The sequence below is a fragment of the Ammospiza caudacuta genome, chromosome 3, assembly GCF_027887145.1.
Source record: "Ammospiza caudacuta isolate bAmmCau1 chromosome 3, bAmmCau1.pri, whole genome shotgun sequence".
NCBI classification, from domain to species: Eukaryota; Metazoa; Chordata; class Aves; order Passeriformes; family Passerellidae; genus Ammospiza; species Ammospiza caudacuta.
In genome coordinates, this window is record NC_080595.1 from 31,615,486 (window position 1) to 31,629,145 (window position 13,660).

Sequence of the window (13,660 nt, forward strand, 5' to 3'; positions counted from 1 at the left end):
TTCATTCATTTGCCATAAACCACAGATCCAAGAGTAAGTTTAGCCTTTATACACTGACATGTTCCAGAAGCAAAACAGCATTAACTTCAAGGCTTGCAAATCTCTTGTAAACACTCCTTCCCACCACCAAAGGATCAAAATAGCTCCTAGACTGAATAGCAAATAACAAGTGGCAGCAAAGATCAAAAAAGTTTGCAAAAGGGAGAAGAGAGAGTTTTCTATTAGATATATAGAAGGTGTTAGAGACAAATTAAGGCTTTTACATTACTGCAAGGACAAAGCTAGATGCAGCTACAGAAGGCAAGGAGAGTTCCAGACTATAAACCAATCCTCAGCTGATGGTATTTAGGGAATTGCACCCATGTTTGATTGCCCAATGATCAACACAGAACATCTTGTGTCTTCCCTAAAGTGCCTGCTGCTGCTCAGGTGGGACAAGGAGCAGGCTAGGCCTGGTAGTTAACCCTGCCTGAATTGTATGAGTCTTCTTGCTGCTTGCCCTGGATGGAGAGAGCTCACAACTGAACTGGCACAGAAGAGTTTTGAGTGAGATTTGGTGGTGAAAAGCAGAAGTTTTGTGCCTTGGCATGTTCTCAAGCAAAGAACCTGTTTCACAGGACTACACCCAACCTTTTGTGGTGGAAAACACCACAAAAAAAAAAAAAAAAAGTCGAGTCCCAGTTACACTTTTAAAGCCAGCAACACCCAAACAGATACTCAAACACAGGTGCTAAAGCATATTAGCCAAACTCTTTGGTTCATTGCTGCATTTTTAGGTGGCTTATAATATACCTAAAGCATCCTGGTATGGGAGCCACAGCTGGGAAAGCCATGGGATTTTTTTTAGCTTGTCTTTAAGCTTTTCCTTACCTCCTCTGTTAAACAGATCTTTTTCAGGCATTTCTTTTATTCATACAGAGTACCCAAAACCTCTTTCAACCTATCTATAGGTCCTCACCTATAAGACCGCTGTTTTAAAATACAAATAATGAAAGTATGGCTGCACATTAAAAGAAGAAAAACCCCAACAATAAAAACAAACAGACAAAAAACTCCATAACACTTGAGCACTCATAATTAAACCCAAGATGTTTGTACTTGTAGTGAGTAAGTTAGGGAGGTATCTTACTCAATTGCTAATAAGCAAAGGTCATATATCAGTGGACGATATTCTTGCATCCACAAAACTATCACATTACACTGGCATAGCAGAGGACTTCTTGTGGAAGTACACAGCAGACTGAGTTTCCATTTCATTTGAAGATAGAGCCCGTTTGCAACCTGTCACTGCTTCAGCTAATACTACTGCCTTGGCATTAGATCTTGAATTTTGTATTTAGGAAGCATATCCCTGAATTATTTAATCTATGAGGCACCCATCTGTGATGGGTAGGACACGACAGTGCTTACAAAAACATTAAGAATAAATCATATACAAAAGCAAGACATGTCATGTGTCCTTGTGATGTTGTGCCGTTGCCTCCTCCTGCTGTGATTCACACTGCTGGTAAATTTAGTGCATACTCTGGAGCTAAAGAGAAGATCTTCCTCCTCAGGGAAGTTCAGACATGCAGCAGAGGGTGAGGAGATCAAGTGAGGCCAGGGGCAGGCAGGGACATGAATCATTGGGCAGCAGTTCTGCGGGAGAGCTGCACAGCCTGAAGGAGGCTGCTACCACCTGCTGGAGGGAGCGCAAATCCCCCGAGGAACGAGGAACACAAACGTGAATGCGGAACTGGAGAGCGCTGATCTGCATACGGCCAGATTACTGACAGCGGGCAAAAGGCTTTGTAATGCTTACTGCACTCCTCTAAAAAACTCAGGCTTTTGGAGTCGCAAGTGAGAAGCATATAAATTATTTCTGAAATGGCTTTAGAAAAGAAATCTTGGGGAAAAAAGAAAAAATGCAAACACAAGGCCTCAAATACACTTCCCTATATTTTTCTAAGCTCAGCGCATGGTTGGACTCTGACTTTTATAGCTAGGATCTGCAGAGCTGCTATAAAGACGTGAGCTGTGGCATCAAGTACATAAATAAGCAAGGTCACCACTGCAATTATACCCATTTTTGGATGAGCTATGAAGCAGTGCTCTCCTGCAAGCACCTACCAGCAGCTGAAGGCAGAAACATCACAACAAAAACTCTGATCCGATGTTAATAATTGAATGAAACTTGAAATTTCCTCCTTGTGCCTTAAGCAGGGCACAGGGCACAACCTCCCACACAGATTGATTGATTGCTTGCTGAGGGCACAAGCCCTTTAGCCACTCGTGTGTGGCTGGCACCAAAGTACAGCCTAAAGTCCATCTCCACAGACTGCCCTGTGCTGCTGAGGCTGGTGGTGTCCAGCCTGTCTTTGCAGCTTCTGTATCTGCCACAGGTCCCTCACTCCCCACTGCCTGTCACAAAAACACGGCGTGCCCTCTGCAGCAAAAGCTGGAGCTGCTCCTCACTGCCTATTCTAGCAGCTGCTGGGCCTTTGATACAGGCAAGCAGCAGATCATGCCACAGGCTGAAATCCTCCCAGCTCCTTGGTGCAGGAGCCCCTGAAACTTGATGATAGCTGCAAGGCTGCTGAGGACTCTGAACAGCAGAAGCCAAGATTTAAAGATCCTCTGCTAAAGAGCCTTTTTACTGACTTTACTGTGTTGTGAGGATTCGCTTCAGTCTGTAAGCAGCAAGAAGCTGGGGACCAGATACTTCCTGTGGCCTCCTCAGTTGGCCCCTTGGTTATCAAATCAGGAGATAAAGCTCATTTCTGGGGAGCCCTGTTTACAGCCACAGACTTTGGAGGGTTCACCAGAGCTGCCACAACCTTGAGAAAGCAGTGCTGGCAGGAAGGCAGATAGAAAAGGGAAGCAGTCTGCCTGCCTCTGATAGACAGTGTGTTCCCTTCCTATGTCTCTGGGTGAGTTTGTGGCTGCTCACATGCAAAGTACCTCATTCTCAAACATTTGCATGGAAATCAGGCACCTAAATAAACACCACTGTAAGTTGAAGGAGTATCTCAAAGTGCTGTGTTTCTCTGTGAAATAAAAACATGAGTATTCCCTTCCTCCTGTTCTTTTCCATTAAGCTATAAAATTCCCAAAGCAGTGCCAGCTTTTGGCTGTTTGTATTCACACCACAAAGGGGCTCTGTTGTCAGCCAGGGCTGTAATTGCAGCAGCCAGTGTGGGAAGCTCCTGACTCTCCTGTGCTCTCTGAAGCTCTTCCCACATGAAGGCGCAACGTATAAATTCTGTGGGGTCAGCCTGTCTGGGTGCCACAGTGTCCCAGACCTGCCAGTCCACCTATGCACATCCTAAAAATCCTCTGTTTACCTGACTCGTCTGCAGAAGTTTGTTTCTCAGCCTGTCTTTATGCATCAAAAAATGTATTCCTTTGACCTCAGTGAGCCAGCCCCAGATGTGCTATATTCCTTTTGCATCATTAATACTTGTGCTGCTCTTGAAAAAGGAAAAAGAGAAGACTGTCAAGGGGTAGTATAGCAATTGAAACGGGGAGAGGAGGTAAGGCTGCTTTTCCCCATATGGGATAAGACTGTTTGACTTTTCTGGCTGCATTTGCACCAAACTCTTAGAGAATTTTACACTCCACAGCCCTCAGGGAGTTGCTCAGTTTTTGTCCATTAGCAGCAGCAGCGCCCGGAGCCAGGAGCATGTGGCTTGGTGTGCTCCCTTCATGTACTTCACACAAAACAAATTGTGCCAAACACCTCCTCCCATCATAGTGCTCACCATCTATGCAATGCTCTGATCTGCTCTCACCTGTTTTGTGGCCAAAAGAGCCAAACATGGTCTGTCCAGGTGCTCTGTGTCTGTCTTTCACCTGATGAGTGGAGCTGCATTGAGGCAAGCGTGTGGGTAACAGAGTCAGTGCTTAGAGAAGTGGGCTGAAAGGCCTTTGGACACAGACACATTTATTTTACTAAGGGACTGTGCAAGGCCAAGCAGCTTACACTTCTGTAAGTGTGAAGATGTGCTTACAGAAACTAAATTTTCCTTTTGTGAGGCAAAGAAATCACAGGAGAACAGCAAGCAAACACCATCAAGTCAATCTTAAACCCAAAGTCACACAGAGTTCAGCAATCCAGAAAGGGAAGCAAGTAAATGAGCATAAAACAAACAGGAGGGGTGAGCATACAGAAACTACGGGAGCCAGACTGGACTAGAAATATTTACAGTGCAGGGCAGAAACGAGCATCAGCGCTCTGGCTGGAGCACACGGCCAGCTGGCCTGAGTGACAAACTGCGTGAGGAGGGTCACGCCTGCTTTTGCCAGCTGTAAACTCTCGCAGTTGCCGCCAGAGGACACCAAATTCCCACATTTCCACTCCTGAACACAACAAGTATCCTGACCCTTCGGCTGAGAGTGGGGAGGAGCTGTACCTCCAGTCCTCAGGATGAGAAGTCCAGGCCAGAGGATTCTTGATGTGACCTGCATTTGTCCGGGTATACCACCACATCCCCCCTCAAAGTCAGAAACCAATTCCCAGCTTGCATGTTTTCAGTGACTGCATGCTTTGAAGACCAGAAATAATACAGAAAATAACAGTGATTCAAACCAACACTAGATGAGAGACCAAAAGCCACTGCCAGCTGAACAGATGCTCTTATCCCATATTTCCATTGAAGGAGTCTTCCAAAATTCACAGCTCTGCCAGGCTTCATCCTGACATTTCAGCAGAATATTGCAAGAATGCCATCAAGTGCTAGAGGCCTTTGTTTTTAAGATGGAAAGGCTGGGCTCTGGAACCAGCTATAGGTGCAGGCATGGGCCTGTCCATAGGATTTTCTGAACAATTAATGTGCACGTTATTGTTTCAAGTGATCTTGATAAATTGCAAAAGCTGCTCAGAATCAACTGGATAAAATTCAATAAAAACACAGCAAAGTACTACGATTGGGAAGGAGAAATTAAGTGCACAAATGGATGACTTGGAATAATTGGTTAAGCAGTAGTACTACAAATAAGGATCTGGAGGCATTAGAGTGGATCATATAATGAGTCAACAGTACACTGCAGCTGCAACAAAAACATTTCTTTTGGGATATATTAATGGAGTGTCATAAGTATGCCACAGAAAGTCATTATTCTGTTTTACTCCAAAACAGTGCTCACTAATGTGCCAAATTTGGGGAACTAGCAGTTTGAGAAAGATGGAGTTAGAACAGACCAGCCAGCCCAACAGAAAGCTTAAGAAACCTTAAGGAAAGCTGGGTGGACTGGGGGAGAAAGAGAAGAGTGAGGATGGCTGCTCTGATCACTGTTCCAGCCAGCAGCAATTACCATGCATGTTTTCCCTGGCAGCCCAGAAAAAAGATGGGCAGAGGGGTTCCAGAGCAGTGTGGAATGAAGTCAGACACCAAACCTGGGACTAGTTTGGGTTTCATCCCAACAGGCATCTCTGTTTTTCTTACATAAGAGGGAAGGTATGCAGGTGGGGGGTGGGAGGGGTCACGAGTTTTGACGTGACTGTCAGTGACAACCTGGAAACTTGCTTTCAGGTGAGGAATGGTCCTTTTAACACAACAAAGTGGCACACCCACGAGTGCATACACAGACCACACCTACAGGAGCCTGCTTCCACAGGGTTGTTTGGACTGCAAGCAAAGGAGAAAATAAAGATTGGAGACAAAGCTTGCTTTTTGCCCATTCCTCCCCCCTTGAGGTCAACCCGTGCCGATGAATAGTACAGCAAGGCTGCTCACATATTGCTGCTTTCTATAGCTCCTGGGGACCTTCGAGGCCCTGCTAATATCACTGCTGTAAGATTCCCAGCCCTTACACCTGGTTTCCACCAAACATCTAAATAAATTTGGGCATGTCCCTATTCAGAAAAGCTTTAAGCTTATGCCTACATTTAAGCACAAGCTTCAGAGCGTGGGTTCCATGGCTTCTGCAAATAAGGCCTTTACCTTAAAAAAAAATAGATAAAGCAACTTTTCATTTAGCTAAGCTCAAATGCTTCCCTCCTTGAATCTACCTCCTCTCTGACACTGAAAGAGATGCCTTGCATAAGAAGACTCCCTTGCTTCCTCTCTGCTGTAATTCACCAGCTCTTCCCTGCTGCAGGGCACGTACCTCTAGGGACAGATGAAATCTGTTCCTGTTTGTTACTGTGCAAAGCTAGATCCCAACAACAGTGATAAAGGCCCTTGCACATCCTAGCTTGCTTTCTGATACTTCCCTTTTCTCTGGAATTCATACTCCTCACCCGCCCTTGTCCCTTCCCCCTTCGCTGTTAGCTCATACTTCTGGAAAGATGACTGAAGGCTAACCAGTGAGTAAGACACTGCTGCACGTCATCGCCTGTCTGCTGCAAGAAGGGGTGAACAAGTTCGTTTGTCCACAGGTTAAAGTGAGGTTGCCATCCTAACAAGGAGCATGTAATTGGGAGACCAAGCAGTGGGAAACCTGCCCTCTCTTCTCTCTCGTCTGGAGCTTTTAATTTCTCTTGTTTTTTTCATTGCGTACAGCACTTTATGCCTGCACAGCATCTTTCAAGTGAGGATCTCAAAGGGCTTCACAGACCTTAATTAAACCTCATAAATCCCTAATTGATAGATGAAAATTCTGAGTGAATTGATGTGCTCATGATGAAACAGTGAGTCAGTTGCAGAGCTTGGAGCAGGGCTATGGCGATCCCATTTCAGTACTCAGCATCTTCCTCGCTTGCCAGACTTCACGGAAGACTTGGAGAGTGAGTTCAGCAGCTGCCTGATGCAGCTCCCAGTGGCCATTCAGCCACTGGTGGAGAACAGCTATCAATGGCATTAGGTGCTGTGGCACCAAACTGGGTGGAGGCTGGGTTGCAGGAGTACTGCATTATCTGGGAACAGCCCCAACCACCCCAGTCCCCACCCACTGTGACCCTGAAGCCAGCCTGGAGCTCACGGCTCAGTTAAGGGCTATTTCTAAATCCCAAGCGGGCGACCACCAGTCCCTTCAGGCTCCCCACATGGTGGCCTGGCAGGGGAAGGGCCTTCATGCCCTGATACATGCCTGTGGAAGCAATGCTATTATCCGTGCCATGGACCCACAGGGACACAGTGCCGCCTGCACCCAGGGAGCCAGGCAGGCACCCAGCCAGCTCCTGGCTGTCAGCTGGCCTTGGGCAAGTCCCTTATTTTCTCCTTTGTTCCCCTCCCAAGCCTTTGTTTCACATCCACAGCATGCAGGCCCGGCAGGGCCGGGGCCCTCCCGGCTGGGCGTTTGCACGGAGCGGCCGCGTCCGGGTCTGGCTGGGCTGCCAGGACAGCACAGCCCTGCCCGCCCATCCCTCCTCGGTGCCGGGGAGCCGGTCCCCCTTGGTGGACATGGTCCCAGTCAGCTTTCCAATTATAGCATTGCAGGGCTGCCACTGTGTTTAATTGTCTGCGTTTTATAAACACCAAACTGCCTTGGCTGACGCCCGAGTTAATGATCCCCTCCAGAAGCGACTTTGGCCGGCCGGCTCCCAGCTGGGCCCTCACCACGCCCACCAGAAAGGTTCAATTAAGAAAAGATGGGAGAGGATAAAAACACAGAAACACGACTTAAAAGCTGATGATGCACCTGAGGAAATGACACATTCCCCCCTCTTGTCTGCCAGCGAGGTGTGATGCCGCTGCTGAGTTGGGTTTTCCTGACGGCACCAAACAGCGGTGCCCTGTGCTCCTCAAACCCACCTGCCTGCTGCGGCCAGAGCCAGCTGCCCGCACCTCAGCGCCCCTTCTCAACCATCCCAGTCTGCCCGCACCTCAGCGCCCCTTCTCAGCCATCCCAGTGACCGCCTCACTCAGGGGCTGACAACAGCAGAAGCCCTGTAGCAGGACAAACAGATCAGTTCACCTACCAAGTCAAACCTACCTCTTTCCTCCAGGTTTTCGCCTCGCTTTAATATTAGCAAAGGGAAAAAACCAAACACAACTCACCTTAAAAATGCAAACAGAATGAAAACCCCCAGAGTAAATAGCCAAGGCTTTTATGTTAATGCAAGAGTCGTTGACAGCATCAAAACAAAGGGAAAATCTCTAGGTCAAATTTGCAAATGATGTAAATAAGCCTATTGAGTTTCAGCGAGGGGCTGAAACAGACTGTCATACACTATGTATATAGGTGTATGTATATATAGGTATATGTGCTGCCCTCATTCCCCTCTGCTACCGCATCCCAACTCAATGGCACAATGGACACTGGAAGGGGAGCAGATGACACTTCAGTAGGAGTCATACATATCACTGCTAAAGCTCAGCATTTCTATTTTAAAAAGAAAGGGAAAAAAAAAAAAAAAAACTATGAAAAACCCAAACAGGGCGAGTGCACAGCTGCAAGGCGGCTTGGGTAATTGTGCAATGCTGGGAACTCTTAGGTAGTTAATAATTATACTCAACCTTCGGTCTAGTTCCTAACAACACCCCTAGGCGTGTCGCTCTTACAGAATAAGGGCACACGCCCTGCTGTGTCTCCTTGCTTAACAGGAACACAAAGTACAGTAGTAGGAGGTGTTTCCTTGAACTCTGAACAATTGGACATTTAAGGATTAATTACTGTTAAGGAGCTTTGGACTGGCAAACACACTAACTCAGCTCTTGGCTGCGTCTCCCAGCCAAGTTCTCTCAGTCATCCTAATTAGACATTCTGATACCATCTTTAATTATATGATCTCACATGCTATTTTTTTTTCTTCTTTTTTTCTTCTTCTTTCCCTGAACCCCTGTCTCCTGCAGCACGCCGAGCGGGCAGAGCACAGAGGGGTGAACTGGCGGTGAGGAAGGCGCCGGGCTGGGAGTCCCTCCTCTGCAGTTCTCTTGGTGCAGCAGCAGCACCATGGACTGTTGGGACCCGAGGCGATCGGGACCCGAGCTCCCCACACTGCTGAAAACACCCCAGGTCTTTCACAAGAGGGAGGAAAGCACTGAGCCTGCCGCAGCTCCCTCAGTGCTGTGGGCAAGACGGGACGTATACTGTATTTGTCAGTATTGACTGCAGCCTGGCTGGAAGAATCCTGCGCCGAGCGATATCCCGCACCAGCCGCAGCGAGTGCATGTGTGCGTGCATGTAGATATACACATTTGCTCTCCTGTACACACCTTGATCTTATTGAAACAACAGGAGGAGCATATTGCACGTTGTTAAGTTTTTCACCTTTGTAAACATTGCATTGCTGGGGCGCTGCTCCTGCGCCCCAACACGCAGCACCCAGTGGCACTGTGGGCCTGGCACCCTCCCATCCTCCTCTGACCCAGGGCCTGCCAAAAGCTGCTGAAGCTGCTTCGCGTTCAAGCTGATCCTGTTGGACGGCAACATCCTTCCTAGGAAGGGGTCTGGCTACCCAAGAGAGTCAGTCACCGACAGCACCTTTTTTCTGTGTGCTGTCATTCGGTGCCCATGCTTCGGCAGCTCCCCCTTCGCCAGATGCAACGAGGGAAGTTTAGGGCTGCGTGCTTTCCACCGAAACGCTGCTCTGCTGAGCTGGAAACTCGGTATACCCTGAGGTCAGCCGAGGTTCACTAAGCTGGGGAACTCCTTAAATGGTATCGTCTAAAAAGCCGTCGCCCTTTGTTTTCGCAAGCAGCACAGGGAGAGATGGGCGACCGTTTCCCAAATCCTGGACTCTCAGCCTTGTGTGAATGTGGGGGCAAAGAGGCAGCTGCCCCCTGCTTTTCCCTGCTCCCTGGAAATAGCTCCAGGGTCCAGCCCAGCCCCTACCGGCCAGAAGAACTGGTTGGCCTCAGCCGGGAGGGTGCACGGCTCCCGTGCTCGCCCCGTGCTCCCGGGGCGGGAGAGCCTGGCACAGCTGGTCCTGGCACACCTGGTCCTGGCAGGGTCTCTGCCCTGCCCGTCCTATGGGCTCGGGGCTAGCCTGTGGGCATAAGCAACCACTGAGCACTCCGTGGCCTCTTCCAAACTCAGGGGGGAGGAAAGGAGGCCCTGACTGTCCCACAAGCAGGCAGCAGTACCCCACACAGGGAGGAGCCCTCTCCTCCCGGCTCCTAGGCGTTCCTTGCTGATTCAGAGTCAACATAATGGGGCTGAGATGGCGCCATTGATCCTGCTGGGCAGGCGGAGCCGCTATATGGTAGGGATTAGTAATGGCTTTCTTCCCCCATGGCACTGGGTCACAGGATCTAGCCCTTTGTACAGCCCCACAGCAGACACAGCCTGCCTCCTCCCTGCCACCAGAAACGTGCCCGTGGAGCTGCCACTGCTCCTAGGGAACACAGAAATGGCAACAGCTGCACAAAAAAATTAAGAGTTGTTGCCATGTGACAAAAGAAAACCAGAATTGGAACCAGTCACCAGGGGTGGAGGATAGACCTACCCTACTAAGGCAGCCAGCCATACTATCAGGAAGTCCTTCCTTCAGTCCTCTAGGACAGGCAGCCCTGTGCAATCAGGGATCTCCTCCAGCCAGGTGCACCTTGGAGGACCTCGAGTTGCCAAGACTTTCACTATACAGCTCCTACTCTGTGCCACCACAGGACAGCCTTGATCCTTGTAGCTGCTTGGGAGCAGCCTGGCCACAGGTGAATACAGTTCTAGCAAACCCTTCAGTCCACCAGGATAACAAGAGCACAGGGAGGAGGATCATCACTCCAGGATGAGCACCCATCCCAGCTGCAGGTGCTGACAGAAGAGGACACCCGAGGTCAAGGGAAGCACCTGAAGCTGATGTTTTGAAGGCATCACTGTACTTTCCTATTCCCTCCCTTTTACCACAGGCAGTGTCACAGGCAGATCTTCATTTCCTCAGCTGCCAGGAGCAGAGAATGTAATTAGATACCAGTATGGCCTCAGAACACTGCTCAGAGCAGAGATTTAATCTCAGTCCTTGTGGCTCACAAACTCGGTGTTCAGTCAGAGGCTACAAAAGGCAGCCAAGATCTCCCATCACCCCTGTGACCTGCAGCAGCCAAGGAGGAGTGAAGGGTTGCAGCCTTTCAAGTCAGCATCAGCCTAGAACAAAGGCAGTGGCAACCAATTCCTGAGGCACGGGCTGTGGTGCTGCTCACTGCTGCTCCTGATGGGCTGCCCAAAGCTCTGGCCTTGAGGGGTCACAGCAGGGCTGTGCCTTGCTAGACCATAGGGCAATCTTAGACCTGAAGGGCTCATGAGCTCACCTTTCCCCTAGATTATTCATGGGCCTCTGGCATGTGGGCCTTTAAAGCCCACAGGATGGTGTCTGTTGCTCTGCCCTCATTAACATGAAACAAAGGTTTCAAAACTAAGTACATTTCAGAGTTGTAATATGATATAAGCAACTCAAACAGGAATTAGTAAATTAGAGCACCCAGTGCTTGAATAGCTTGAGCTACCCAAAGGAAAGGAACTGACCTATTTCCTCCCTTTGCCCAAACTCAGCATCTCCTGCTGTGGTGGCTCACATCAGTGATCATCAGCAGGAGTGTGTCATCATTAGGAGCCACTGATGAATTTCCCTGGGTCTGGGAGCCCAACCAGGACTACAGAAAGGGGATGGGGGGCCAGAGGGAACTCCTTGCTTAGTAAATGGATTGTGCCTGACCAACGAGCTCACCTTGGATCATCACCTGTACATTCTTATTTACCTTTCCAGAGAACTTGAAAAACTGCTTTTGTCTGAGAGGTGAAAAGCAGTAGGAGAGCCTGCAAAAGGCAGATAGGCAACAGTTCCTGGCACTGCCTGCAGACTTACAGAGAGCCATTTGTGGGATGCAGGATCTAGATCACAGCCATGTAAGGCCTGTCTCCCTCTCTTCCCCCACACTAGTCTGTGGAATGGAGCATGCAAAATTAAAAAGGAAATCTGACACTCACACTGCAACAAGCTGAACAGTTTACATTCTTGTCTGCCATGATAGTCTCCTCCCAGCTTAGTCTTTATCTGTTTGACCTTGCACAGCCAGCATCAAAAGGCTGATATTTAGTACAGAGGAATTCTGGGGTTCAGATGAGATAGCACTGCAAGGGGGAAAGAAATATGCTCACAATATGCTCCTTCAGGACTATGTGGAATGAAAAGCAGAAACACAGAGTGGTTGAGGTTGGAAGGCATCACAAGAGAGTGTCCAGCCCACCCTTTTACTCAGGCAGGGTCAATTAGAGCAGATTGCTGAGAGCCATCTCCAGTCTAGTTTTGAATGTCTCCAAGGATGGAGACTCCACAAACTTCCCTGGTCAACCTATGCCAGTGTTTGACCACTTTCACAGTGAAAAAGTTACTTTTGTGTCCTCTGTTAAAATTGTGACCATTGCCTCTCATCTTTTCACTTGGTACTACTGGGAAGAGTATGATTGCATCTCCTTTGCTCCCTACCCCCATCAGGTATTGACACACTTTGGTAAGATCCTCCCTTAGCCTTATTTTCTCATGGCCAAATATTCTCAGCTGTCTTGGCCTCTCCTCCCAGCCTTGTCCTGTCTTCACCAAGGAATATCTTCCTGAGGTGTACTGGATCTCACTACACTGGACACACATGGAAACACTGGAACAAACACTTTTATTTAAACCTCAGCCCTGTGAGAGGATGCCAGCAGCTTCCACCCATCTGATAATCCATCTGCACTGTTCATTGTCCTGACACTGGCCAGGCACTGCTGAATGGGGGCCTCACTAGTGCCATGTGAGACTGAGCAGAAAACACTTGGATGAAATTTCAGGACATGGAGCCATCAGTAGAATAAGACCATATAGTGAAGTGCTTTGGTTTTTTTTTTTTTTTTTTTTTTTTTTTAATGCATCATTTTTTCCACTTTGGGGTATCTGATGCAATAACCATGTCATGTTTTTCTCTGTCACATCCTTCCCACATGGCAGTGGAAACATCACTTCAAACCAGTACTCTGGATGCCCTCCTTTCCCCTACACTCCCACTCCAGCTCTGCTTGCCATTAGGCTTTCTTCAGATTTAACATGTGCTTATTCTTTCCATTGGCTGCAGAATTTCTGCAGTGTTCCTGTAGCTGCTCCTCCAGGTTCTAGATAAAACTGTAAAATTGAAAAAAAGAAAAAAAATCACCAAAAGCCTTCATCTGACAACTTGAGATCCTCTGGCATGATATATTCAGGCAACTCCTCTCAGCTTTCTCTTGGCACTAAAGCTCTGTTCTAGGTGGGGTCTCCACTCCATGTGAGAAGACCAAGCTACCCACACATGCTGCTTGGAGAGAGGAGCCAGTGCTTTGGTCAAAAAGAAATATGACCAAAAGGAGAACTCCAGAGATGAGTCTCACATTCTGGGAAGGGGAAAGGCAAAAGAGAACAGGGAGCCTCTTTTCATTCTTGTATGCACTGAAAACATCATTGGGATGTATGCTGATCCTGATGGGAGAGTTTTTCATGCAGATGTCCCTCACAACCTTTCGTGCAAAAGAAATGGGTGATCTCTCTTCCAGTACAACTCTGCCTACCCTGTGGTGAGATACAGATCACTCCCTCTCATCACAGGATTAGGGCATTGCAGGGCAGAGGGAGGATGAGCCTGTTTCAGAAGGAGGGAAAATTCCCTATGTAAAGTGATCTAAACCAAGATGAGGATGTTGGGAAAAACATAATTTCCATGTCAAGGTGGTAGAGTTTGGCCTCCCACAGCTAGAAGACTGGTGGAAAAGAGTTTGCTGTGCTGTGCAATTTCATCCTTCAAAAAACAAGTTAGAGTAACTGCTGTGGACACCACAACAAATGATGATCAAA